At 41.1% G+C, this 25729-nt stretch overlaps 1 protein-coding gene across 1 annotated transcript in view; it reads left to right on the top strand.

Moving 5' to 3' along the window:
• The first annotated feature begins 327 nt into the window (after positions 1 to 327).
• tenm2b (teneurin transmembrane protein 2b) overlaps positions 328 to 25729 on the top strand; it is a 431647-nt gene continuing 406245 nt past the window's right edge. Inside the window, exon 1 of the mRNA XM_063011444.1 lies at positions 328 to 469. The gene's annotated coding sequence lies outside the window, so the exon portion shown is untranslated. The remainder of the gene's footprint in view (positions 470 to 25729) is intronic.

The raw sequence follows: 25729 nt of genomic DNA, 5'->3' as shown, positions 1-25729 counted from the left end.
GTTGTTTTCTTAGAAACTTGGATGATAATATATGTTGACAAGTTCTCAGAATGTGAAGTTTTAAGGATGGATCTGAGGTGAATTCCTGTGGCTGGTGTATTTAGGGTATGGGGCTGGATGAAGGCGTGAGTGGTGTAGTAATGACTCCAGCTCTCCCTCACTCATCCTCTCCTCAGCTCTCTCCATAACACTCCTCCACATGTGCTTCCTGCTGTTAACGCTACACATTAAGCAGATCTGACCTGGAATACTACAGGATTTGTGTGATTGTGTGATAGTGATAGTGTGTGTTTTGGACTGTGTGTGTATGAACGTGTGTGGTGATGAAAGAAGATCAGAGCTGATCGTGCCATCACAGCGACACCAATAATAAACCACTGCAGCTCACACATACCGTCTCAAACTTACACCTCCAACCTGGAAACATAATGTCGATCATCTGAGAGAAGAAACACGAGCGTTTTAACAGGTAGGACATTTTAAACTATGTGTTTGAAACATTATGAGTTTATAATGATGAAGTCGGTGTATCGGCAGGGTGTTATAGCAGAGACTCGCTGTACCGGACAGTATAGGTAACACACACACACTGACGCCGCGGTGTGAGGAGATTTCAATCAGTGTTTGACTTTTAAATACTTTGTGAATGGAATTCGTTATTTACAGAGTAATATTAATGTTTCACATTTCGCATTTGTTAACAAAAAATCGGCTTTATTATAGTAGGTTGTGTTTATAAAACGTCTCGTGTTCAGTCAGGTGAACTGCGTGACAAAATCCTTCACAGTTGACTAGCCTGACGACACTTCATTGTTGACTATATGTTAAAATTCTGTACATTTACTCTTTATTTTGTACACTGCCAAACTTAAACGTATTTAAAACTTCTCTACATTTTGTATTTAATTTGTTATTTGGGTTGGTAAAACGTACATAGTTCCACAAGTGTCCAAACACTAGGTTGTTACAATTGTGTCAGAAAAACTGCAAACCTTTGTAACAAAATATACCTATAACTGTTATCAAATGCTCAACTTTTAACATGTAATACTGTTTTACTTACTTTTTAGTAAAGAACATTGAGTACATTTATTGGCAGGTAAACTTCATTATAGACACTTAATAATTAATTACTTGGCTGTTGGTTTGTTTCTTCTGTGACTAAAGTCATTGTTGATTTTCAAAAAATATACTGGGTGTACAATTACTTTGTGGCATGGCTGCTTAATTTGAGAAATTTGAATGTTAAATAAATGTAAATGTGACACTTTATAGCTGGTAATATATAATACATTGTGTTTATAAAATATCGCTTGTGTTCAGTCAGGTGAACTGTGTGACAAAATCCTTCACAGTTGACTAACCTGACGACACTTCATCGTTGACTATGTGTTAAAACTACGTACATTTACTCTTTATTCTTTACACTGCCAAACTAAACGTATTTAAAACTACATTTCTAAATTTTTTATGTAATTTGTTATTTGGGTTAGTAAAACGCACATAGTTTGACATCTTCCACAAGTGTCCAAAGACTAGTGTACAGCTGTCTGTCAGAAAAACTGCAATCCTTTGTAACAAAAAATACTTAATGGATTTAACATGTAATACTGTTTTACTTTTTGGTCAAGAACATTGAGTACATTTATTGGCAGGTAAACTTCATTATAGACACCTCATGACTAATTACTTGGCTGTTGGTTTGTTTCTTCTGTGACTAAAGTCATTGTTGATTTTCAAAAAATTTACTGGCTCAAACTATACATCCAGCATTTGGTGGTGTACAATCAGTGGTGTGCGATACTGCAAAATTTGGTATCGATATGATACCAAGTAAATGCAGGGCCAGTATCGCCGATATCGATACCGATACCGATACTTTTTAATAAGTAAGGTAGATGCATCATCAAATTGCTAAATCTGAATGAATTTTCATGACCTTTATGTGTTTTATTGTAATACATAATTTTTTGTAAGCAGCAGCTCTCAGTAGGGTTGTAAATAAATTCAGTTTTTTAAATCGGTCCGATTTCTTGTTTCTGGTGCTTTACTCTCTCACAACATTACCATCATGGTGTATCACCACCAAGCGACTAACTCATAGTTGTGTTTGCTGGGTTAATACATTTGTAAATTTTTAATACTAACCGAATATACTGTATGTGTCAATGTTAATTTAAATTAAAAAATTGATGCTATTCTGTTTACATTTATAAGCACAAAGTCAAAAGAAATGAGCTCTCATTCACCAAAACACACAGAATAAGAGCCTCACTACATGCTCCGATTCATTTACGTAGGTGGCACAAAGTGCGTAAGGTGCGTCCGTACTTTATGTACGTATAGTTTACACTATTATTTCCATAAAGTTGCCCCAATTTCTGTATCTGCAAAGCAAAGTATTCAAAAACGTACAATCTTCCAATGCCTACCAACGTACTGATGTCTGTTAGGATTTTAACAACATGGATTGATCCGCCCACCATTATGTACAATTACTTTGTGGCATGGCTGCTTAATTTGTGAAATTTTAAATTAAATGTTAATGTGCCACTTTATAGCTTGTAATATATAATACATTGTATTTATAAAACGTCTCGTGTTCAGTCAGGTGAACTGCGTGACAAAATCCTTCACAGTTGACTAGCGTGACGACACTTCATTGTTGACTATTTGTTAAAACTACGTACATTTACTCTTTATTCTTTACACTGCCAAACTAAAACGTATTTAAAACTACCTTTCTACATTTTTTTATTTAATGTGTTATTCGGGTTAGTAAAACGCACATAGTTTGACATCTTCCACAAGTGTCCATATACTTGTGTTCAGCTGTCTGTCAGAAAAACTGCAAACCTTTGTAACAAAATATACTTATAACTGTTATCAAATGCTCAACTTTTAAATACTTAATAGATATAACATGTAATACTGATTTACTTACTTTTTGGTAAAGAACATTGAGTACATTTATTGGCAGGTAAACTTCATTATAGACACTTCATGATTAATTACTTGGCTGTTGGTTTGTTTCTTCTGTGACTAAAGTCATTGTTGATTTTCAAAAAATATACTGGGTGTACAATTACTTTGTGGCATGGTTGCATTTAAGTTAAATCTTAATGCGTCACTTTATAGCTGGGCATAACATTATGGCCACTGACAGATGAAGTGAATAACACTGATTATCTCTTCATCATGGCACCTGTTAGTGGGTGGGTTATATTAGGCAGCAAGTGAACATTTTATCCTCAAAGTTGATGTTAGAGGCAGAACAAATGCACAAGCGTAAGGATTTGAGCGAGTTTGACAAGGGCCAAATTGTGATGACTAGACGACTGGGTCAGAGCATCTCCAAAACTGCAGCTCTTGTAGGGTGTTCCTGGGCTGCAGTGGTCAGTATCTATCATAAGTGGTCCAAGGAAGGAACAGCGGTAAACCAGCGACAGGGTCATGGGTGGCCAAGGCTCATTGATGCACGTGGGGAGCGAAGGCTGGCCGATGTGGCCCGATCCAACAGACGAGCTACTGTAGCTCAGATCGCTGAAGAAGTTAATACTGGTTTTAATAGAAAGGTGTCAGACTACATGCCTCAAAAGGTCTGGGCTGTTTTGGCAGCAAAAGGGGGACCAACACAATATTAGGTAGGTGGTCATAATGTTATGCCTGATCAGTGTATAATATAAGGCTGAGCAGTATGACCAAAAATTTGTATCACAGTATTTTTTAAGATTCTGACGGTTGTACGGTATATAACAGTATGTTTTTCTTGTAGGACTGGGACTTTGTATATGTCTGTGGCTTATTCTATAAATAGTTTCAATGTCACCATGTATAAAATTAAGGTTTTGAGCACTGAGTACTTTGCTTATCTCAACAAAATGACAAAATATATGATGGAATCAGTATGTGTAAAACAGTTGCAATAAATACAATTTTTACTGTTTATGTACAACTTGACCACTGGTCTGTTGTAGAAAAGTGGATGACTTTACGTATCTCCGATTCCGTTTCACTTATAATGTTGGTTTAGCAACCGAACTGAAGTATTTTCACCCTGTAAGACAAACCTGGAATCCAGTGTTTTAATTATTGCTCTGCAAGCTTCTTTCTATAGAGGAATTGTGTCCTTGCATGTGTGGATTGTTACTGCGTTCGTAATGTCATTGTTTGCAACAGCCATGGCTCAACAAACCGTACAGTATATAGTATAAGAACAGTGTTTTAGTCTGTTTTAAACTGCAGACACGCCTCATTTCTTTGGCAGGTTTTTCCGGTGCATATTTGGTCTTCCTCTCTTCATCCTCCACCTGTTTTTGTTTATTTTTTTCACCATATTGAGGAAACCTCTCACATCTGTTAACATTGTCATGCTAATTCTAACTGGCTAACTACTTAATCTACACAGCGCTCCATAGCGGCGAACAATATTATATGATCTGCTCCCTTTTGAATCCTACAGCTGTTAAAATTAATTATGTTATGGTATGGCAGTGTATTAAAAATCCATACTGTATGAGGAATCAAAGTAAAATCAATTCTGTACGATAAGGGATATGCTTCTACCCAGTGGTAAGGGTTGGGGAAAGGTACCAGCATCATCCACCCCCTGTGGTCTATAAAGACACTCACAAAAATTTTGTTAAAAGCAATTTAGAGGAGTGGAAACTAAAGCAAATTATTGTAAATATTATTTCATATATATATACACTGCTCATATACACTGCACAGCAGTCTAATGTACTAACCGCCACTACGAGACTTGAGTCATGTGTTTGAATCTCGGTGCTGCTATTTGTCTGAATGAGGAATCACCTGCAGCTGTCTGGTTGAGCTGTAGAAGACAGGAGGAGAATAGTGTGTGGTTGTCTGTACATGCTGAGGCTAACATGAGTTCACCACTAGTTGGCATGTGGCTTGTGGCTTTGCATCTACCAGAAAAGGTTTGTGCTAGCTGTGGGCATTCTCAGAGTGCTGAGGGAAATTGAGTATATCCAATTTGGGACAATGCAGAAAAAGAGAGCATGGTTGGGGTAAAGTGAAATGTATGAAACGGCTCCAGTCATATTTTTTGGGTCCAACAGAAACGCTATTGTGGCACAAATCCCAGATCATTTGTATTGTGATGATGAGGTAGATAGTCGCGGACAAGTCGGAGCATCCATGCTAACTTCTTTCCACCAATAAAAAGCACCTACGCTGGACATGCAGGCATCATGTGGTGCATTTTTACTGGTAGAAGAGATGGCACCAGGAGGCACTGCAGGACAATCAACCTTACAATGTATAAAAGTTGAAGGACCTGCTAGCAGGGTTCTGGTACCAAATAACTACGAGGCTCCTTATGATGGGCACAAAGCTCAGATCAGTTGTCATCAATTATAACAACTAACAAGGAATTGAGTCCTTAACACTATAGAACTTTGGACACCACCAATTTAATGATGTTGTAACAAACAAATGTAAAATAACTAGGGCTGTCACACGATTAAAATTTTTTATATAGATTAATCGCGATTAAAGAACCAAATTGATCATGATTAATCGACTGCAAAAATATCGAAGCAAAATTTGAACAGTTATGCACATTTTCATTAAAAGAACATGTTTACCAATAAAATTGTAAATAATAATACAATTATGATAAAATGATTAAATTTAAATTATCTTTAGAAAGCCAGCCAATGCCTATATAGAGTTGTTAACAGCTACCCATCTTACAGCCAAAATGACAAGTCTGTTCACTAGGGCTGCACCTAAAGATTATTTTTTTTATCGATTAATCTAACGATTATTTATATATATATATACACTGCTCAAAAAAATAAAGGGAACACTAAAATAACACATTCTAGATCTCAATTAATGAAATATTCCAGTTGAAAATCTTTATTCATCACATAGTGGAATGCGTTGAGAACAAAACAACATAAAAATGATCAATGTATATCAAAATTATTATCCCATGGAGGTCTGGATTTGGAATCATACTCAAAATCAAAGTGGAAAATCCAATTACAGGCTGATCCAACTTCAGGGGAAATTCCTCAAGACAAGTTAAAATGAGGCTCAGTAGTGTGTGTGGCCTCCACGTATTTGTATGACCTCCCTACAACGCCTGGGCATGCTCCTGATGAGGCAGCGGATGTTCTTCTGAGGGATCTCCTCCCAGACCTGGATTAAAGCATCAGTCAACTCCTGGACAGTCTGGTGCAACGTGGCATTGGTGGATGATGTCCCAGATGTGCTCGATTGGATTCAGGTCTGGGAAACGGGCAGGCCGGTACATAGCATCAATGCCTTCATCATGCAGGAACTGCTGACACACTTCAGCCACATGAGGCCTAGCATTGTGATGCATCAGAAGAAACCCAGGGCCCACTGCACCAGCATATGGTCTCACAATGGGTCTGAGGATCTTATCCCGGTACCTAATAGCAGTTCGGGTACCCCTGGTTAGCCCATGGAGGGCTGTGCGGCCCTCCAATGAAATGCCTCCCCACACCATTACTGACCCACTGCCAAACCGGTCAAGCTGGAGGATGTTGCAGGCAGCAGAACGTTCTCCACGGCGTCTCCAGACTCTGTCAAGTCTGTCACGTGCTCACTGTGAACCTGCTCTCATCCGTCAAAAGCACAGGGCGCCAATGGCGAATCTGCCAATCTTGGTGTTCTCTGCCAAATGCCAATCGCCCTGCACGGTGTTGGGCTTTAAGCACAAGCCCCACTTGTGGACGTCGGGCCCTCATACCACCTTCATGGAGTCTGTTTCTGACAGTTTGAGCAGAAACATGGATATTAGTGGCCTGCTGGAGGTCATTTTGCAGGGCTCTGACACTGCTCCTGCTGTTCCTTCTGGCACAAAGGAGGAGGTAGCGGTCCTGCTGCTGGTTTGTTGCCCTCCTACGGCCCCCTCCATGTCTCCTGGTGTATTGCCTGTCTCCTGGTATCTGCTTCATGCTCTGGACACTGTGCTGACAGACACAGCAAACCTTCTTTGCCACAGCTCGTACTGATGTGCCATCCTGGATGAGCTGCACTACCTGAGCAACTTCTGTGGGCTGTAGACACCGTCTCATGCTACCTCTAGCATGTGGAGGCCACACAAACTACTGAGCCTCATTTTAACTTGTCTTGAGGAATTTCCCCTGAAGTTGGATCAGCCTGTAATTGGATTTTCCACTTTGATTTTGAGTATGATTACAAATCCAGACCTCCATGGGATAATAATTTTGATTTACATTGATCAATTTTATGTTATTTTGTTCTCAATGCATTCCACTATGTGATGAATAAAGATTTTCAACTGGAATATTTCATTAATTGAGATCTAGGATGTGTTATTTTAGTGTTTCCTTTATTTTTTTGAGCAGTGTATACAGTGTATCACAAAAGTGAGTACACCCCTCACATTTCTGCAGATATTTAAGTATATCTTTTCATGGGACAACACTGACAAAATGACACTTTGACACAATGAAAAGTAGTCTGTGTGCAGCTTATATAACAGTGTAAATTTATTCTTCCCTCAAAATAACTCAATATACAGCCATTAATGTCTAAACCACCGGCAACAAAAGTGAGTACACCCCTAAGAGACTACACCCCTAAATGTCCGAATTGAGCACTGCTTGTCATTTTCCCTCCAAAATGTCATGTGACTCGTTAGTGTTACTAGGTCTCAGGTGTGCATAGGGAGCAGGTGTGTTCAATTTAGTAGTACAGCTTTCACACTCTCTCATACTGGTCACTGAAAGTTCCAACATGGCACCTCATGGCAAAGAACTCTCTGAGGATCTTAAAAGACGAATTGTTGCGCTACATGAAGATGGCCAAGGCTACAAGAAGATTGCCAACACCCTGAAACTGAGCTGCAGCACAGTGGCCAAGATCATCCAGCGTTTTAAAAGAGCAGGGTCCACTCAGAACAGACCTCGCGTCGGTCGTCCAAAGAAGCTGAGTGCACGTGCTCAGCGTCACATCCAACTGCTGTCTTTGAAAGATAGGCGCAGGAGTGCTGTCAGCATTGCTGCTGAGATTGAAAAGGTGGGGGGTCAGCCTGTCAGTGCTCAGACCATACGCCGCACACTACATCAAATTGGTCTGCATGGCTGTCACCCCAGAAGGAAGCCTCTTCTGAGTCTCTACACAAGAAAGCCCGCAAACAGTTTGCTGAAGACATGTCAACAAAGGACATGGATTACTGGAACCATGTCCTATGGTCTGATGAGACCAAGATTAATTTGTTTGGTTCAGATGGTCTCAAGCATGTGTGGCGGCAATCAGGTGAGGAGTACAAAGATAAGTGTGTCATGCCTACAGTCAAGCATGGTGGTGGGAATGCCATGGTCTGGGGCTGCATGAGTGCAGCAGGTGTTGGGGAGTTACATTTCATTGAGGGACACATGAACTCCAATATGTACTGTGAAATACTGAAGCAGAGCATGATCCCCTCCCTCCGGAAACTGGGTCGCAGGGCAGTGTTCCAGCATGATAATGACCCCAAACACACCTCTAAGACGACCACTGCTTTATTGAAGAGGCTGAGGGTAAAGGTGATGGACTGGCCAAGCATGTCTCTAGACCTAAACCCAATAGAACATCTTTGGGGCATCCTCAAGCGGAAGGTGGAGGAGCGCAAAGTCTCGAATATCCGCCAGCTCCGTGATGTCGTCATGGAGGAGTGGAAAAGCATTCCAGTGGCAACCTGTGAAGCTCTGGTAAACTCCATGCCCAGGAGAGTTAAGGCAGTTCTGGGAAATAATGGTGGCCACACAAAATATTGACACTTCAGGAACATTTACTAAGGGGTGTACTCACTTTTGTTGCCGGTGGTTTAGACATTAATGGCTGTATATTGAGTTATTTTGAGGGAAGAACAAATTTACACTGTTATATAAGCTGCACACAGACTACTTTTCATTGTGTCAAAGTGTCATTTTGTCAGTGTTGTCCCATGAAAAGATATACTTAAATATCTGCAGAAATGTGAGGGGTGTACTCACTTTTGTGATACACTGTATATATATATAAATTTATTTAATTTTTTTCCCGATTAATCGATTAGTCTAAACTTATTTACTGCTTATTTAAAAGAGGTTTATGTGTGTGCCAACATAAAATAATGAAAAACACAATTTATCTTAATGTTTCAATATTTTCTCTAATCTTCTCTTAACACAATATGCACTTTAGGGTAGTATTCTGCAAAAAATACCTGCAGTGATAGATACCTTTATTGTAATGTCAAACATTAAATCTCCCATAATATTAAAGAAAGAGCTTGTAAAATTCAAGTAAAGGAATATAGAATGCCTTTATTTGTTATATATACCTATACATACAGGGGTTGGACAAAATAACTGAAACACCTGTCATTTTAGTGTGGGAGGTTTCATGGCTAAATTGGACCAGTCTGGTGGCCAATCTTCATTAATTGCACATTGCACCAGTAAGAGCAGAGTGTGAAGGTTTAATTAGCAGGGTAAGAGCACAGTTTTGCTCAAAATATTGCAATGCACACAACATTATGGGTGACATACCAGAGTTCAAAAGAGGACAAATTGTTGGTGCACGTCTTGCTGGCGCATCTGTGACCAAGACAGCAAGTCTTTGTGATGTATCAAGAGCCACGGTATCCAGGGTAATGTCAGCATACCACCAAGAAGGACAAACCACATCCAACAGGATTAACTGTGGACGCAAGAGGAAGCTGTCTGAAAGGGATGTTCGGGTGCTAACCCGGATTGTATCCAAAAAACATAAAACCACGGCTGCCCAAATCACGGCAGAATTAAATGTGCACCTCAACTCTCCTGTTTCCACCAGAACTGTCCGTCGGGAGCTCCACAGGGTCAATATACACGGCCGGGCTGCTATAGCCAAACTTTTGGTCACTCGTGCCAATGCCAAACGTCGGTTTCAATGGTGCAAGGAGCGCAAATCTTGGGCTGTGGACAATGTGAAACATGTATTGTTCTCTGATGAGTCCACCTTTACTGTTTTCCCCACATCCGGGAGAGTTACGGTGTGGAGAAGCCCCAAAGAAGCGTACCACCCAGACTGTTGCATGCCCAGAGTGAAGCATGGGGGTGGATCAGTGATGGTTTGGGCTGCCATATCATGGCATTCCCTTGGCCCAATACTTGTGCTAGATGGGCGCGTCACTGCCAAGGACTACCGAACCATTCTGGAGGACCATGTGCATCCAATGGCGGTGCCGTGTATCAGGATGACAATGCACCAATACACACAGCAAGACTGGTGAAAGATTGGTTTGATGAACATGAAAGTGAAGTTGAACATCTTCCATGGCCTGCACAGTCACCAGATCGAAATATTATTGAGCCACTTTGGGGTGTTTTGGAGAAGCGAGTCAGGAAACGTTTTCCTCCACCAGCATCACGTAGTGACCTGGCCACTATCCTGCAAGAAGAATGGCTTAAAATCCCTCTGACCACTGTGCAGGACTTGTATATGTCATTTCCAAGACGAATTGACGCTGTATTGGCCGCAAAAGGAGGCCCTACACCATACTAATAAATTATTGTGGTCTAAAACCAGGTGTTTCAGTTATTTTGTCCAACCCCTGTATGTACAGTACAACAGGAATTCTTTCTTTGCATATTCCAGCTTGTTTAAAAAGTTTTTTGCTGACATCTTGAAAATGAGCTCCGGGATGCCTGCGCTTCATGTGCTCGTGCATAGAAGTCGTACAGCTGTGATAAACCATCTTCACTTTGCGAAGTTTACAGAGCACCACATTGTTGTGTCTTTGTGAAAAACACTCCTAAACTTTAGATGCTCGTGTGATAGTTTTTAAGCTGCAGCTTCCACAGAGAAATCCATGTTTTTAGTGGGCGTGACCATCTTTGTGACACGTCAACGCACGTTTTTGCTAATCGACGTATTTTCGTAATCGATTACGTCGACTATGTCGACGCATTCCCCCACCCCTACTGTTCACATTATCTGGCAGAAGTGAGGATCTTTTCCTGTTCATAACCCTGCCACTAAAAACAGGCACTCAGGGTACTACAATCAACCATTTCTAGATACAACACGTATAACGTCATGTAGACCCACATCATTAACTACGTAAAGCATCTACAGTCTATTGTGATCCATTTAACACCAGTGTTAAATGTTCCCACGACGTGTACAGTCCATGAACTTACCATCCAAATTCCTCTTAAATAAAGTTAGACTGAGTCTGAGCTCATTTTGCCTGTAACGTGTATCCGTGTGCACAGACACCTGACGAGACAAAGGCGTGCTCTGATCTAAGATGATATTAAAGCGTCAATTAATAACTGTAATTTTGTCTAGTGATGATTTCTCATGCTTTTTGAAAACCAAAATGATTATTAGAAATACCCGTTATTTCACAATATGTAGCAGAAGCAGCTCGAGTAATTTGTAACTCACAACTGCAAACTGGATAAAGACCCGTGTTATGACTACAGTGTAAACACAATGTTGCTGTGTTAAAACAGCGCAAATTACCACAGTGACGTACACTATATTGCCAAAAGTATTCACTCACCCATCCGAATAATTGAATTCAGGTGTTCCAATCACTTCCATGGCCACATGTGTATAAAACCAAGCACCTAGGCATGCAGACTGCTTCTACAAACATTTGTGAAAGAATGGGTCGCTCTCATAAGCTCAGTGAATTCCAGCGTGGTACCATGATAGGACACCACCTGTGCAACAAGTCCAGTCGTGAAATTTCCTCGCTATTAAATATTCCACAGTCAACTGTCAGTGGTATTATAACAAAGTGGAAGTGATTGGGAACGACAGCAACTCAGCCATGAAGTAGTAGGCCACGTAAAATGACAGAGCGTGGTCAGCGGATGCTGAGGCACATTGTGCGCAGAGGTCACCAACTTTCTGCAGTCAATCGCTACAGACGTCCAAACTTCGTGTGGCCTCCAGATTAGCTCAAGAACAGAGTGTAGAGAGCTTCATGGAATGGGTTTCCACGGCCGTTAAGCTGCATCCAAGCCTTACATCATCAAGCGCAATGCAAAGTGTCGGATGCAGTGGTGTAAAGCACGCCGCCACTGTGCTCTAGAGCAGTGGAGACGTGTTCTCTGGAGTGACGAATCACGCTTCTCTGTCTGGCAATCCGGAGGACGAGTCTGGGTTTGGCGGTTGCCAGGAGAACGGTACTTGTCTGACTGCATTGTGCCAAGTGTAAAGTTTGGTGGAGGAGGGATTATGGTGTGGGGTTGTTTTTCAGGAGTTGGGCTCGGCTCCTTAGTTCCAGTGAAAGGAACTCTTAATGCTTCAGCGTACCAAGAGATTTTGGACAATTTCATGCTCCCAACTTTGTGGGAACAGTTTGGGGATGGCCCCTTCCTGTTCCAACATGTACACACCAGTGCACAAAGCAAGGTCCATAAAGACGTGGATGAGCGAGTTTGGTGTGGAAGAACTTGACCGGCCTGCACCTCAATTCGATAGAACACCTTTGGGATGAATTAGAGTGGAGACGGCAAGCCAGGCCTTCTCGTCCAACATCGGTGTCTGACCTCACAAATGCACTTCTGGAAGAATGGTCAAAAATTCCCATAAACACACTCCTAAACCTTGTGGAAAGCCTTCCCAGAAGAGTTGAAGCTGTTATAGCTGCAAGGGGTGGGCCGACATCATATTAAACCCTATAGATTAAGAATAGGACGTCACTCAAGTTCATATGCATGTGAAGGCAGACGAGCGAATACTTTTGGCAATATAGTGTATGTTTAAAGTGGCACAAACAGCCCAATAAAAATTGCTTGATTAAAAATTGTATTCTCAATCAATTTAATTAACGCGATTAATGACAGCCCTAAAAATAACACAAAGTAAAGGTAAACAATAAGGTGAAGCACTGTGCATTTTTAAAATAAACAATAATAAAAGTAGTAAGCGGTTTATTACTAAAGATGATAAATACTCCCTGCACATTACACATGATGCTACTCAGCTGGGGTTTGGTTGGACTCGATCCTGGCTAAGGATCCAAGTATAAAAATAAGCTAAGATACATGACGAGTGAGCGCTCAGGCTGTGCACGCCATGTAAACATCCTGCTCATTTACGCTCTGCACTTTAAGTCAGGGGAAAGTTGAGCTTGGTGGTCAGACATCTCCGTAAAAGCTTTACTAATAGCTTTACTGGGATTAAGTGACCTAGTCATCCATCATCGGCACTTAGCCATCCATCATTTTTCGGGGAGTTTGCAGCTTGTGTCAGTATCCTCTGCACCGTGCAGGATGTCGAACGTTTTTGCTGAGTCTGAACACTGTAATGCTTTTGCAGATTTTCTTATTTTTCAGAGTTACATCTATGGAAGAATTTCGTGCTTAAAAACTGATGTTTACATATTATTCTACTGTTTACAGTACACAGAGATTAAAAGTTTATGTGGTCTTGTGAGGGACATGTAAACCGACCACCTGACCATAAACCTGTTGGACATTCAGGCACTGATGTCGAATAAGAAGGTCCTGCTTGCAATAATGTTTCCGTTAATCTCACAGATTAACCCCATTCATCCCATGGGGTTGAGGTCAGGGCTCTATTTAGGCCACTGAAGTCCAACCTTTGGCTTATAAATGAAACTGCTACAAAGTAGGGCTGGGCGATATGGATCAAAAATAATATCTCGATATTTTTTCGCTGAACGGCGATATGCGATATATATCTCGATATTTTTTTTATCCCATAAGGTAATAACAAAAAGACACTTCTGTTCCAATTTTTTACAGGCACTTTTATTAAAATTCATGCTGGGGAAGCTTCACATGAGAACAATTTTTACTTAGAGCTATTCTAAGAAAAAGAAAGTTGTTTCTAGTAAATACATCTCCTGTCGTGTAATGTAAACGTTTTCACAAAAATCCACCCAAACATTTTCTCGGAAACGTTTGAGTGAATTGTTGAAGGAACATTTGGGTGAATTGTTGAGGGAACATTTGGGTGAATTGTTGAGGAAACATTTGGGTGAATTGTTGAGGGAACATTTGGGTGAATTGTTGAGGGAACATTTGGGTGAATTGTTGAGGGAACATTTGGGTGAATTGTTGAAGGAACATTTGGGTGAATTGTTGAGGGAACATTTGGGTGAATTGTTGAAGGAACATTTGGGTGAATTGTTGAGGGAACATTTGGGTGAATTGTTGAGGGAACATTTGGGTGGATTGTTGAGGGAACATTTGGGTGAATTGTTGAGGGAACATTTGGGTGAATTGTTGAGGGAACATTGGGTGAATTGTTGAGGGAACATTTGGGTGAATTGTTGAGGGAACATTTGGGTGAATTGTTGAGGGAACATTTGGGTGAATTGTTGAAGGAACATTTGGGTGGATTGTTGAAGGAACATTTGGGTGAATTGTTGAAGGAACATTTGGGTGAATTGTTGAAGGAACATTTGGGTGAATTGTTGAGGGAACATTTGGGTGAATTGTTGAGGGAACATTTGGGTGAATTGTTGAGGGAACATTTGGGTGAATTGTTGAAGGAACATTTGGGTGAATTGTTGAAGGAACATTTGGGTGAATTGTTGAAGGAACATTTGGGTGAATTGTTGAAGGAACATTTGGGTGAATTGTTGAGGGAACATTTGGGTGAATTGTTGAAGGAACATTTGGGTGAATTGTTGAAGGAACATTTGGGTGAATTGTTGAGGGAACATTTGGGTGAATTGTTGAAGGAACATTTGGGTGAATTGTTGAAGGAACATTTGGGTGAATTGTTGAGGGAACATTTGGGTGGATTGTTGAAAACCCAAAAGTTTTCTCAACGTTCCCCCCTCACCTTCCTTTAACGTTCCCCCCAAACGTTCCCCTTGAACGTTCCCTCGACGTTCCCCCTGAACATTTCCCCAACGTTCCCCCACGAACGTTCCCTCAACGTTCCCCCACGAACGTTCCCTCAACGTTCCTTCATGAACGTTCCCCCAACGTTTCCACACGAACGTTCCCTCAACGTTCCTTCACGAATGTTCCCTCAACGTTCCTTCACGAATGTTCCCCCAACGTTCCTTCACGAACGTTCCCCTAACGTTTCCACACGAACGTTCCCCCAACGTTCCCCCCGAACGTTCCCTCAACGTTCCTTCACGAAAGTTCCCCCAACGTTTCCCCACAAACGTTCCCCCAACGTTCCTCCACAAACGTTCCCTCAACGTTCCTTCACGAACGTTCCCCCAACGTTTCCACACGAACGTTCCCCCAACGTTTCCCCACGAAACGTTCCCCCAACGTTCTTTCACGAACGTTCCCTCATGGTCTAACCAGAAAACTGGTCCTTACAATACACACTTCTCTTCATCTGTAATACTGAGTCAGAATTGCTGTTTCCTAGTCAGATCATCGACTTGTTTGAACAATGTTAAAAAAATCACATTGATCCTTTATTAACAGCAGAGTAAGCTGTATTGTTTACAGTGTTTAAAGCTTTACATGCACTGTGTGAGGAGGAAACGATGTACTGTAACAGCTTGGACTATTTAGTGCTAGTGATTCATGGCCATAATCCCTGTTGGACTGTTGAGCCAGCTTTTCCTCTCCAATGCTCCCCGTGTCATCAGCACCAACCATATGCAAGCTGTCATCACAAACTCACCTGGGAAGCTCCCATTACCACCCTATTAACAAGACAGCTTACAGCAAGTTACCACCCATGTAGGCAACGTGTGCACAGACCTCTGCGGAGGAACAGCGACGTGATCGTACGTATCACACAGGTGCGACCAGCAGCTCCCAAAGCTCTGCACATTACAGGATTAAGACTAGTGGAGGAATTAGCCTTAACACATCAGTGGCAGCGAACAGAGGAAGATTTACTACAGTAAGTATTTATCTCATTCAGGACAGCTGTTGTCTGCTGTTTGCTTTCTGCTCCTTTAACAAATTTTACTTTCTGTCCTGCTGTGTTAAACATGCATGCTTAAACAGCTGACTTCATGTCAAATCTGCTTTTGTTTAAGAATACCCTGATGGCCAGGCTGCGAAGTAAAATCTGCCAAATATACAGTATATATTTGAAATGTTTTCAGTACCCTTGGTAAAGCAGTGAAGCTTGCATTTGTAGTTGTATAAATAACAATTCTTTTAAAATCAGGTATAAATCAATGCTGTGCAAAACACTTTAGTAACTGGCACCTCAATTAACATTTCATATTAACCCTAATAGGCAACTGATGTTTAATTATACTGGATGGGTATCTAATGACTGGACATGACTTGAGTTTAATAGTATTAGTAGCAAAATGTTAATCAGACAACATAATAGTTAAAGTCTGGCAGTTTATACAATGCAAAAAGCCGAAAGCAGGCTATAGACGAACAGCATAACTTAGTGAACTGTACCAATTTCTCTTATGATAACCAAGTGCTATTAGTCACCCCCCCAACACACACACACACACATATACGTTTTCCGGAATGCCAACAAACGATAGCACTTCCTGAATTTTATATCTGCCTAAAATTGTGGCCTGATTTTAAGATCTGCCTAAAAACACAGCCTGAATTTAAGATCTGCCTAAAAACGCTGCCCAGATTTTATATCTGCCTAAAAATTAGCCCGAATTTAAGATCTGCCTAAAACACAGCCCAAATTTAATATCGGCTTTAAAAGAAATGCAGCCCAGATTTAATATGGGCTTAAAAAACACAGCCCAGATATAATATCTGCCTAAAAATGCAGCCCAGATTTAATATCTGCCTAAAAACGCAGCCCAGATTTAATATATATCAAAAACACAGCTCGAATTTAAGATTTGTCTAAAAACGCAGACTGAATTAATCTGTTTAAAAATGCAGCGCAGATCTGAATTTAAGATCTGCTTAAAAACGCAGCCTGAATTTAATCTGCCTAAAAATAAATATTAAATTTTTTTTTTTCAAAAATATATTTAATTTAGTATCTGAATTTAAAATCTGTTTAAAAACGCAGTCCAGATGTAATATCTGGAATTAATATTTATCTAAAATTGCATCTCGAATTTTATTTCTGCCTAAAAAGCAGCCTGAATTAATATCTGCCTAAAAATGCAGCCCAAATTTATCTGTCTAAAAGTAAAATAATCAGATTTTATTGTCACAAAAATATACTTAAAAATTTTGTATCTGCCTAAAATGTAGACTGAATTTATTTTGCCTAAAAAAATAAAAGAATAATTTTTTTTCTGCATTAAAAATGTACTTAATATTTTTATTCTTCAAATTTTAATGAGGAAAACTCTTTTATAAACAGATACTAATATCTAGTATTACTACTAGCAGACTAGTTTTAGTGTCTCCTTGTGAACGATCATTTTTATTAAGTAAGAATAATTAAAGCTTTGAAGGTGTGCGCTGTTGCCGTAGGTAATTTCACACTTTCTCTGAAGTGTTTAAATATATCTTATTAAATAAACTGCTTCATCTTCACAGGCATCACGTCTGCTTTAGAAACCAAGTCTAGATTAATAACATGGCGCAATCAATTATCAAGTGCTTGTAGGCTGCAGGTTCAGAACGACTACAGAGTAGAACAGAGTAGAACATTGATTTTCCTCTCTTTAAGATGAATAATTGAAAGGTTGAACAGTTCATTATTACAGGGTCTTATCATTCACGGCTTTTTAAAGCTGAGCTTTGTTTTGTCAAGAATCCTTTACAATAACAGTTGGGATGAAATAATTATTAGATATGAATGAATAAAGGAACATAATAGACCTTTTGTAATTGTATCAGTGCTTCAGTATCAGACTGTTTGAATTGAACATTGTTATCATTAGGCTAACCTCATTAGCCAGCTGGGTAGCATGAACACATTTACTTCAAATATAATTTCTATTATCAATTTTCATCTTTGAGGTGTTTTTTTTCATTCATTAATCATTACAGCCATATTGCTCAATCTACAGTGTGATGTTTTTTATTCCCGGATGTTCGTCCTTGTCCGTCCTGTTACAACATCACAGAACAGATGAGCCCACAGCACAGATTCCTGAAGAGCTGTGCCATACCTTTGCTTTTAATTCCTCATCTGGCCAGCTGAGCTCCATGCCCACTGGCAAGACCCAGGATGCTCTGCCCAGCCTTGAGTTCTCTTGCTGTTACTTATTAGAGACAGGAAGCAGATATGGATGCCAGTGAAATGGTTTCTACACTGATCAGCCATAACATTAAAACCACCTCCTTGTTTCTACACTCACTGTACATTTTATCAGCTCCACTTACTATATAGAAGCACTTTGTAGTTCTACAATTACTGACTGTAGTACATCTGTTTCTCTACATACTTTTTTTTCAGCCTGCTTTCATCCTGTTTTTTAATGGTCAGGACCTTCACAGAGCAGGTATTATTTAGGTGGTGGATCATTCTCAGCACTGCAGTGACACTGACATGGTGGTGGTGTGTTAGTGTGTGTTGTGCTGGTATGAGTGGATCAGACACAGCAGCGCTGATGGAGTTTTACTGCTGGACTGAGAATAGTCCACCAACCAAAAACATCCAGCCAACAGTGCCCCGTGGGCAGTGTCCTGTAACCACTGATGAAGGTCTAGAAGATGACCAACTCAAACGTCAGCAATAGATGAGCGATCGTCTCTGACTTTACATCTACAAGGTGGACCAACTAAGTCAGAGTGTCTAATAGAGTGGACAGTGAGTGGACACTGTATTTAAAAACTCCAGCAGCACTGCTGTGTCTGATCCACTCATACCAGCACAACACACACTAACACACCACCACCATGTCAGTGTCACTGCAGTGCTGAGAATGATCCACCACCTAAATAATACCTGCTCTGTGGTGGTCCTGTGGGGGTCCTGACTATTGAATAAAAGGGTGAAAGGAGCTAACAAAGCATGCAGAGAAAGAGATGGACTACAGTCAGTAATTGTAGAACTACAAAGTGCTCCTATATGGTAAGTGGAGCTGATAAAATGGACAGTGAGTGTAGAAACAAGGAGGTGGTTTTAATGTTATGGCTGATCAGTGTAAATAGTAAGAAGTACTTGATTACTTGCTGTCCAATATGAGAATGTAATTATTTTATATTTCTTCTGCCCTTTGTGTCCAGTTTAGCTCCCCAGATTTCAACAGCTTCTTGATGTTGTTTATTCATCAGTGGCTTAAGGAAACCGTTGGAGCTTTTTTGTTTGGCTCCTAAATCTCAGGCCATGAAGCAGATCCTATTTCCAAAGCAATTTCCCAAACCACTACCCTGCTTCATCTTCAGCGAGCAGAGGTCACTCATGTATGTGCATGTGTATTTAAACGTCCGGCTTGTTTATGTATTCTTCTTTATGGATCCCTTAGTGGGCAAGTGTGCTCCGTCAGCCTACAAGCTATAAAATATAAAGTGGCTGGCATGGCGGAAAAAAAAAAGAAGCACACTCACTTCCATATGCTCACACAGATGGACACACTCAAGGTGCTGCGTAGTGTGAGGAAACGGGTGGAATGTGTTGAATCACCACTGAGAAAAAAGCAGGAATGCACATCTGCATCATTATGACCAGTTTTGAGTCAGAGCAAGTAAAACTAAATTCTGGTCATTAAATAACACTCAGAAATTACATGATAGAATAAATGGAAGCTATAATATACAGCACAGCTACCTTAATAGTCGAATGTAAACCTAGAACATCCAGCGACGGTCACAAAGACGAAAATTTTCATCTGTGTTTTTACACACACCTCCTCTGCGTCCACATAATCACTTGGGAGTTTTCCAAACTGCTGGCACGGTGGATCGGTGGGTAGCACTGTTGCCTCACAGCAAGAAGGTCCTGGGTTCAATCCCCAGGTGGGCCGGTCCGGGTCCTTTCTGTGCAGAGTTTGCATGTTCTCCCCATGTCTGCGTGGGTTGCCTCCCACAGTCCAAAAACATGCCGTCAGGTTAATTGGAGACACTGAATTGCCCGATAGGTGGATGGCTGTGTGTGTGTATGCGTGTCTGCCCTGCGATGGACTGGCGCCCTGACCAGGGTGTTCTGCTCCTGATAGTTGGTCTATTTTATTTATTTATTTTCTCCCATTTTTCTCCCAATTTTATGTAGTCAATTTGTGTTCCGCTGCTGGGGATCCCTGACTGCAGTCAAGGTGGGTATATTGCTGCTCACGCCTCCTCAGACCCACGCGCAACCCTTAGCGAAACCCTTTTTCACCCATGCTTACTGCACAGGCGCCTCTCTATCTGCCAGTCAGGGTCCTTACACAGCGTTTGAAGACCCCACCCACATAGTCCGGTCATCCTGCCCTAGCAAAACCGTGTCTGCTGCAGGCACTGCCAATTATGCCCGCTAGATGGCGCCCAGACGACCGGTGGCAAAGCAGAGTTTCGAACCGAGGAGTTCAGAATCTCGGCGCTGGTGTGCTAGCGGAATATCCCGCTGTGCCATGTGGGTGCCCTGGTTTGTTCTTTTGAGGCGCAGCACAGACTACAGAGAGATGATCACAGGTGTAGAGAAGCACACTTTTTCATTGACTATGGAATCTCCAAAGGGACAAAATGCACTCAATATGTAGACACATACATCAAACATTGTCAGCACACTACAATTGAATTGCCGTATGATTGCTAGGACCGCCTCATATTGCGCCTCATATAATATTAAATCCCTAAACACAAAGCTTAAATTTTGAATTTCATGTACATGGAAAACGGCTCATTTCACGCTCCGTGAATTAGATAACGCTTTATTTATATAGGGCAGTTCTAGTCTAGTGGGTAAGCTACTGGACTACTAATTAGAAGGTTGCTGGTTCAAACCCCACCACTGCCAGGTTGCCACTGCTGGACCCTTGAGCAAGGCCCTTAACCCTCAACTGCTTAGATTATATACTACTGTAAGTCGCTTCGGATAAAAGCGTCGGCTAAATGCCAAAAATGTAAATCATATATCAACAGTATACACAGATGAGCCAAAACATTAGGACCACCCACCTAATATGCAGTCTAAACAGCCCTAAACCACAACACACACACTCCACAAGACAAGTCCTGTGTCTGGTACCAGAAAGATCCTACAGCATCCACAGATAAACAATGCACACATCATCAGCCGTCCACATCACTCAGAGGTATCTCAGCGGTAAGGGTACTGTACTATTGATCGGAAGATGGCGAGCTCAAACCCCATCACCAGCACTTTGGACCACCTTTGAAGTATCTCTTATGGAAAGTCTTTCCAGCAGAGTGAAGCTCCAAGACAGCTACAAAAGTATGAGGGGCAGCGTATTAATGCCCATAGTTTCAGAACAGGGATGACTAAAAAGCTGGTCATCCAATGACCAGATAATGAATGCAGTTTATACATACACTGATCAGCCATAACATTAAAACCACCTCCTTGTTTCTACACTCACTGTCCATTTTATCAGCTCCACTTACCATATAGAAGCACTTTGTAGTTCTACAATTACTGACTGTAGTCCATCTGTTTCTCTGCATACTTTTTAGCCTGCTTTCACCCTGTTCTTCAATGGTCAGGACCCCCACAGGACCACCACAGAGCAAGTATTATTTAGGTGGTGGATCATTCTCAGCACTGCAGTGACACTGAACATGGTGGTGGTGTGTTAGTGTGTGTTGTGCTGGTATGAGTGGATCAGACAGCTTCATGGGATGGGTTTCCACGGCCGAGCAGCTGCATCCAAGTCTTACATCACCAAAGGCAACGCAAAGCGTCAGATGCAGTGGTGTAAAGCACGCCGCCACTGGACTCTAGAGCAGTGGAGACGTGTTCTCTGGAGTGACAAATCAGCTTCTCCGTCTGACAATCTGGTGGACGTGTCTGGGTTTGGTGTGGGGTTGTTTTTCAGGAGTTGGGCTCGGCCCCTTAGTTCCAGTGAAAGGAACTCTTAATGCTTCAGCATACCAAGCGATTTTGGGCAATTTCATGCTCCCAACTTTGTGGGAACAGTTTGGGGATGGCCCCTTCCTGTTCCAACATGACTGTGCACCAGTGCACAAAGCAAGGTCCATAAAGACATGGATGAGCGAGTGTGGTGTGGAAGAACTTGACTGGCCTGCATAGAGTCCTGACCTCAACCCGATAGAACACCTTTGGGATGAATTAGAGCGGAGACGGCGAGCCAGGCCTTCTCGTCCAACATCAGTGTCCGACCTCACAAATGCGCTTCTGGAAGAATGGTCAAAAATTCCCATAAACACACTCCTAAACCTTGTGGAAAGCCTTCCCAGAAGAGTTGAAGCTGTTATAGCTGCAAAGGGTGGGTAGACATTATATTAAACCCTGTGGATTAAGAATAGGACGTCACTCAAGTTCATGTGCGTGTGAAGGCAGACGAGCGAATACTTTTGGCAATATAGTGTATATGGATAGTCTTTCTCCAGAGCTTTCACCAGCGTCTACTGTTTGGGTCTTCAGGCCTCTTAATGGCTCGTTCATTGTTCCTCTAATTGTATCCATCCATCTTGTTAATGGTCGTCCTCTTCTCTTTCTCTTTCAACTTCCTCCCATAACGTGTCAAAAATAAGTGAGCTTCAGTTTAACTATCTTGGCTTTAAGTCAGAGGTTAGGTCTGATCTGATCGAGAATCCATTTGTTTGTCTTCTTAAAAGTCATCACCAGCACAAAAGTTCTAAAGCACAGATATTCGTCCTTTCCTGCTGTTTTATTGTCCAGCTTTCATAAGCTTAAAGAACCAGAGAAAAGACCAAAGTCTGGACACTTCTGATCTGTGTTTGGTGAGAGCAATCTTTACACCTGAAGATCTTTTTAAGTTCCTTGTTCCACCAAGTGCTGTGTGGTTAATAATTGATCCAAGGAGGCAAAAGCTGTCCACCACTTCAACATCTTCTCCATCACTGGGTTCATCACGTTATTTGTCCTTCTTGTTGTCATGACTTTTGTCTTCTTATTGAGTTGAGGACCCATCTTTCCTCTCTGTTCTTCAGCTTTCATGATAGAGACTTCAGGTCTTCCTAATTCAAGGGTTATTAATGTTCCCTCCATCAGTCTTTAATTCTGGGAACAGAAACCTGTAATTTTTTTATTAGCTTACTTGCTAACACGTGGGATTTTTACATTTGTGAGCAGGGCCAGTTTTTTTTTTCCACATTGACAGTAAACATTGAGTATATAAAATAAAATCCCACTTAGCGGCTTTTTTGTTAACATTGCCAAAGACTTCAGGTTATCTTGATTCAAGGGTTATCAACATTTCTTTCACCAGTTTTGAATCCTTGGAACAGAAAGCTGTATTTTTTATTAGCTTGCTTGCTAACATGTGAGATTTTTGAAGTTGTGACCATTGCCATTTTTTTTTACATTGATTGTAAACACTAAGTCTATAATAAAAACCTCACTAAGCAGCTTTTTTGTTTACCTTGCCAAAGACTTCAGGTCTTCCTGATTCAAGGGTTATCAACATTTCCTCCACCAGTCTTGAATTCTGGGAAGACAAAGCTGTATTTTTTTATTAGCATGCTTGCTAATGTAGTGTTGTTTCAAATTTGTAAGCAATGCCAGTAAACACTGAGTATATAATATAAAAACCTCACTTAGCAGCTTTTTTGTTTACCTTTACCTCCTGATTCAAGGGTTATCGATGTTTCCTCCAACAGTCTTGAATCCTGGGAACAGAAGCTGTATTTTTTTATTAGCGTGCTTGCTAACATAGTGTTGTTTCAAATTTGTAAGCAATGCCAGTAAACACTGAGTATATAATATAAAAACCTCACTTAGCAGCTTTTTTGTTTACCTTGCCAGAGACTTCAGGTCTTCCTGATTCAAGGGTTATCGATGTTTCCTCCACCAGTCTTGAATCCTGGGAAGAAAAAGCTGTATTTTTTTTATTAGCTTGCTTGCTAACATGTGGGATTTTTACATTTTGTGAGCTTTGCCAATGTTTTTACACTGACAGTAAACACTATGTACATAATATAAAACCCCATTAAGCAGCTTTTTTGTTTACATTTACCTCCTGATTCAAGGGTCTTCAATCCTTGGAACAGAAAGCTGTATTTTTTTATTAGCTTGCTTGCTAACATATTGGATATTTACATTTGTGAGCAGGGCCAACTTTGTTCCATATTGCCAGTAAACATTGAGTATATGATATAAAACTTAACTTAGCAGCTTTTTTGTTTACATTTACCTCCTGATTCAAGGTTTATCGATGTTTTGTGAGCTTTGCCAATGTTTTTACACTAACAGTAAACACTATGTAGAATATAAAATTTTTAATATAAAACCTCACCTAGCAGCTTTTTTGTTTACCTTGCCAGAGACTTCAGGTCTTCCTTATTCAAGGATTATCAATGTTTCCTCCACCAGTCCTGAATCCGGGAAGAGAAAGCTGTATTTTTTGATTAGCTTGCTTGCTAACACGTGGGATTTTTACATTTGTGAGCAACGGCAACTTTTATTTATGCATTTTCTCCCATTTTCTCCCAATTGAATGTAGTCAATTTGTCTTCTGCTGCTGGGGGTCCCCGATTGCAGTCGAGGAGGATATATTGCTGCTCACACCTCCCCCGGAACCCTTGTTCACCTAAGCACTCTGCACAGACTCCTCTCTATCTGCCAATCAGGGTCCTTACACAGCGTTTGAAGACCCCACTCACATAGTCCGGTCATCCCGCCCTATCAGAAATGTGTCTCCTGCAGACACTGCCAATTATGCTCGCTATGGCACCCAGACGACCCGTGGCAACACCGAGTTTCGAACCGAGGAGTTCAGAATCTCGGCGCTGGTGTGCTAGCACTTTTTACATTGGCAGTAAATACTGAGTATATAATATAAAACCTCACCTAGCAGCTTTTTGGTTCACCTTGCCAAAGACTTCAGGTCTTCCTGATTCAAGGGTTATCGATGTTTCCTTCACCAATCCTGAATCCTGGGAAGAGAAAGCTGTATTTTTTATTATTAGCTTGGTTGCTAACACGTGGGATTTTTTACATTTGTGAACAATGCCATCTTGCCAGACATAATGAAAAAAGCCTACAACACTGAAAGTTAGCCTATTTCTGGATCTGTTCCCAAGCAAAGAACCATCTCTCTCTGTCCTGGCGTTAATCTTCTCCATTTGGCGCGATCTAGGATGTCTTCTGGGGCCGCGATGACAATCTTCATGTCTACATTGATACGGTCCAGCCATCGCATCTTTGGTCGCCCCCTTGGCCGGCACCCTCGAGGGTTCAGTTGCAGGGCTGTTCGGGCCACTGAATCTGCCTTGCTCCGCATGACGTGTCCATACCAAGCAAAGAACCGTATAGGAACCTATAGTAATGGAGTGTGTGTAAAAAAGGTAGAAACCGAATCACATCTCACTTCACAGGCTGCACCTCATTTCATTAGCAAATTCTCAGCATTAAAAGTGGCGAGGGTACAAATTTTAATTAAAAAAAACATTTTTACATGAGGAGGTGAGATGGCCAGCTGGTTTGGGCTGGGTTATGAGTCCTTGGCACAGTGCAACCACCAAATTAATAAAACGGAGTAAAACAGAAGGGACACAGGGCTTTATGTGTGCAGTTTTTGCTCGAGTGCCTCAAAACCATACCTTAAAAGTGAGGAATTAATATTTGATGTGTAGCTTATGGTTTAAAACTTACTCAGCTGTGGGAAATGTCTTACAAAGTGGGTTCAGATTTGGCACACTGCTTAGACAAATTTGCTGGTGTACAATAGTCCCTTTTTTAACCCTATAAGGCTAAGTGTATCATTTTTGATACACAAGTTTTAGAGACCTCTACATCATAA

Source organism: Trichomycterus rosablanca, chromosome 16 (genome assembly GCF_030014385.1).
Source record: "Trichomycterus rosablanca isolate fTriRos1 chromosome 16, fTriRos1.hap1, whole genome shotgun sequence".
Taxonomy (NCBI): Eukaryota; Metazoa; Chordata; class Actinopteri; order Siluriformes; family Trichomycteridae; genus Trichomycterus; species Trichomycterus rosablanca.
This window is presented reverse-complemented; position numbering and strand designations above follow the sequence as displayed.